Source organism: Puma concolor, chromosome B3, assembly GCF_028749965.1.
Source record: "Puma concolor isolate L17-30 chromosome B3, mPumCon1.1.hap2, whole genome shotgun sequence".
In the NCBI taxonomy this organism is placed as follows: domain Eukaryota; kingdom Metazoa; phylum Chordata; class Mammalia; order Carnivora; family Felidae; genus Puma; species Puma concolor.
The window spans coordinates 71,110,309-71,114,755 of record NC_141672.1 but is presented as its reverse complement, the minus strand read 5'-3'; the positions used below and the strand labels follow the sequence as shown (position 1 = coordinate 71,114,755).

The following is a 4,447-nucleotide window of genomic DNA, read 5'->3' as shown; positions in this document are numbered from 1 at the left end:
AAAAATCAAGCACAGATTCTCATGAGTCTAGCAGTGGAGACAAACTCCAGAAATCATAGAACATCAGTGAGAAGTTTCTCTGTTTTGGACTTGGGAGAGGCTCCACAGATGATGCAGAAGTTGAGCCTGATGATAAAGTAACCTGCTTCGTGGGACCTGCTCAGGGAAGTTTCATAGCATTTAAAAATCACACTCCATGTGGGACACCTAGGTGCTCATCGGTTAAATGTCCGACTTTGGCTCAGGTCATGATCTCATGGTTCGTGGGTTCGAGCCTCACATCGGGCTCTGCGCTGACAGCTCAGAGCCTGGAGCCTGCTCCGGATTCTGTGTTTCCCTCTCTTTCTCTGCCCCTCCCCCACTCAAGCTCTGTGTTGCTCAAAAATAAAATAAATATGAAAACTAAAGAAAATCAAACTCCATGTGATTCTTATAGATATGAATATCATATATATTATGTGGAATTTTTACTTTCTGTTAAGTCTTTTGTTACTAGTACAGCGTCTCTAACAAGGTGTTTTGAAGAAACATTTGTATCCTCATGTCTCACTATCCCCTAACTCAAAATTCTGTTCCATTTGGTGACTGCTACTTGACATACAACAGGAGACAGATGTTTCTATTTCCCAGATAGATAGCACCTCAAATCCTTATTCTCATAGATGAAATTATTTTAGTATAAATTACCAAGTGTTTCAGTGATTTCCATCGATCTCTTCCTTACAGGTTTCTGTAAGTAGCTCATTTGGAAATTTTCTGAATGAGGATGGTATAAAATAATCAAGTAATGGATAAATAAATAAGTAAATAAACAGTAAATAAGTAAATTGAAGGTATGTCTTAGAAGTTTTTGTCTGCCTCTATTCAAAGTCTATTCAAAAAATCTTCATCTATTATAGACTTTACATTATGGTATTACTTTGGATCAGTTCTTTGCCAGAATATAGGACTTTACTCTCTCGTTAGCAAGTGAGGATGAGAAATAATCCAACTACTCCCCCTGTGTGTCACAGCGTGTCTGTTAATCATATATACTATAATAATTAATAATAAATGAATGACATTGGGATATATTACAAATTCCCAGTACGATTTAGAACAAAGACAAAGGAGCTCTGAGTTAGTAAATAAACAGCAATGGCAAACTAAAAAAGTCTTCTTTGTTAGGAAACAAGCTAGATGAGAGAACATCTTATCAGATAAATATGTGCTGAATGGAAGTTTAAAAAAAAAGCGTAGTAGGTTATTGAACTTCTATTTACCTCATTTTTACAGAAAACAACTGTGAGTTGATTCCAGCCTACATTTGAATAATGTTTGCAGTTAATTCTCCCCTGGAAAGTTTGGAGCTGCTTTTTTTTTTTTTTTTTTTTTTTTTTTTTTACCCCTGAAGAAACCTACAGGTTATTAGTGAAATTTCTGGTACTGTTGGCTTCAAGTTGTTCTCTGTTGGCTGCCTCATAGACATGCTGTCCTTCATTTATGCAGATGGCACGGATGACCCACTATCAGTAGGATATTGCATCAATTAATGGCACATAATTGAGAAATAACAGATTGGGGTTAGGGGTGCAGTCCGTGAGTAGAGAGCAAAGTTTTCCCAGTCAGGAGTATACTGGCCCATATGGAAATTAAATATGTGACCTTGACTTTAATACCACCAGGATCTAATTGAGTTAACCATCTCTGTCACACAATGTCGTATAAATAACTAATATTCTTGTCATTATCACCCCATGATATCTGTTAATGTTATAAATCTCTAAGTTTCACTATTCAAATAATACTGTTTCCATGATGACATTTCTGATGGAAATGATTTTTTTTTTACATAGTACAGATTCAGTATTGTCCTGGCACCACTTTAAACTTTTTAAAGTTATAATTATTAAATGCCCCTTTAAATCAAAATTTATAATTTAAACAGACTGCTTAAAAGACACTTGGAGAAAGTACTTCTAAATTCTAACTCACAAGAGGTACTGCATAATGGTTGCTTGTTAATAAAATAATAGCTGTCTCATTTTGGGCTTTAAGGAGACAACACTATTGTCTTCTCATTGAATTTCAGGAACCAAATGAGGAATAAGACACAAGGGTCACTACTAATCATCCCACATAGGGGTGATCATACCAAAATGCATTTTTTTTTCTATAGGCAGGCCAATTCAAAAGAGAGAAGATCTAGAAAAGACAGAAGCAAAGAAGTAGAGTTTCTTCACTCACCCTCACCAAGTGGAGTGAGGGATGAGGAAAAAATTCAGATTTCTTTTCCTGAATTCCCTTACCAAGGAAACCTGGAGAATAGACGGTCTCTCACTCCAAACATCATACTTACCTTCTCACAGCAGATGAACAGCATGTTTGATAATATGATAAACTGTTTACGTGGGTGGCCTCACATTGTCTTCCAGGTATGTCATGAGTCAGTTTTTATTGTCTCCAAGAATAGAGGAGAGATTAGAGGCCCAAATAAGTCAGTTAATTTTCTCAAATATCAAGTGAGAGGCATGATTCTGAATTCAGGACTCTCCGATTCTGAAGGCTATTTTCTTTATTTCTATAATTCTCTGCAAGTAAGTTATTATGTATAATAGCAGCAGCCAGATGCTGGCAGATGGAGTAAAATTATTTCTTCTTTTTGAATGATTTTGTAACTTTAGATTTGCAGAAATATATTCAAAGCTGCTAATAAGCTTGATAAATGCAATCCCCAGCTCCCTGTCCCTATCCCCAATTCCCTTCCACTCTCGTGTCACTTTCTCACATGTAGGAGATCCAGAGACAGGTCTAGGAATCATGTGTTAGAGAAAATAAACTCATTTCTCCCATCAGTCAGTATTGCTCCAAATACTTACTCTACATACATTATATGCAAATGTTACTATCTATCTATCTATCTATCTATCTATCTATCTATCTATCATCTATCTACCTATCATCATCTATCTAATATGTCATTATCAAGCTATAGCATTTTGTTTTTTGAAGTCTGATCTTATTTGTTACTCTCAGAAAATCTCATTGTTGACTGGACTCAGACTAGAGGAGAAGCTCTCAGAGAGGACAGCCTCCATCTCTCAGCATTCTGTTCCTGGTGTTTTAATTTGGCCTCCTTCATTCACTGGGCCAAAAGTTGAGGATATTCTGCAGCCTTGTCTTTATTTTTCTTAGTACAATGTTTCTTCAGAGCAATAGGTCAACATGTGCGTTGGTGGACACAGGAAGTAACAGGATGCTAAATCTTGGGTGTTTTGGTTCTAGGTCTCTTATCTTGGTTTACGGACTTTCTCACAATACACTGGCCAACATCATCTTTTTTAGAGAGATTGGTAAGTTTGCATATTCTGCTAGCTCTTTTGGGTCCCAGGTGATGAGGCACAGTGGTATCAGTGAGTCCAGGAATATCCTTCTTCCCTTTTGTTACAATGACCAAGTTGACAACACTGAGACGAGCACCCACAATGCAACCTCAAATAGATTTGTGCTCTTTTTCCCCAGTCCTTCGTGGTCTGTAACAGGAATGACCCTTAATGAGCAGCAGGTAGACATGGCCATGGGTCAAGACACCCTGCTTCATGGGGAAGCCTTGGTTGTCATTGCCACCACTGATTTGGACCAAGTAACCCTTCCATTCTTCACCCAGAACATCAGCAGCAACTTCTGTGGATATGCCCTTCTCAGAAACGGTACAAGTTTTGCATTCATCATCCACTTTAAGGAGATTCTGTCAGCGAGTAGCTGGGAGACAGGTGTTCAGCTTCATCCTAAAACAGCCTACTGCCTCTAAGGTGCCATGGAAAAGAGCAAGCTTTAGCATTCAAGCGTACCTTTGACAAGAGCTTAGCTTTTCTTTTTTTTATTAAAAAAAATTTTTTAACATTTATTTTTGAGAGACAGAGAAAGACAGAGCACGAGTTGGGGAGGGGCAGAGAGAGAGAGGCACAGAATCTGAAACAGGCTTCAGGATCTGAGCTGTCAGCACAGAGCCTGACAGGGGGCTTGAACTCACCAACTGCGAGATCATGACCTGAGCTGAAAGTGGGACACTTAACCGACTGAGCCACCCAGGTGCCCCCAAAACTTGGCTTTTCTGATCAACTAATATTGTTCAACGCTTGTGACATTGGTGTCCATTTTGACTGGTAATTTATGCAAACTAGAGTTTCTTAGATAACTTCAGTCTAAAAAGTCTTTTAGGTAATCCTACCATTGGTTTTTCAACTAAAGTGTTTTGTTTTTATAAGTCCCATGTTGTGACTGACCATAGTTTCCTCATGGTAAAAATTAACTTGAACATATCATGCAAATTTCTTTTCCATTTCTGAAGATTATGTTCATTTCACATCTTCCTGAACTCTCTCAGCTATTTCCTCTGTCTTAAATATTCTTCTTCCCTTTTTGTGGGTCAGTGAAACTCCTACTCTTTATTAAAGTCTCAAAATGT

General features: G+C 37.8%; 1 pseudogene; it reads right to left on the bottom strand.

Annotated features, from left to right (window-relative positions):
• Positions 1-3,037: 3,037 nt before the first annotated feature.
• LOC112855148 (small ribosomal subunit protein eS6 pseudogene) lies at positions 3,038-3,766 on the bottom strand (annotated as a pseudogene).
• Positions 3,767-4,447: the final 681 nt, after the last annotated feature.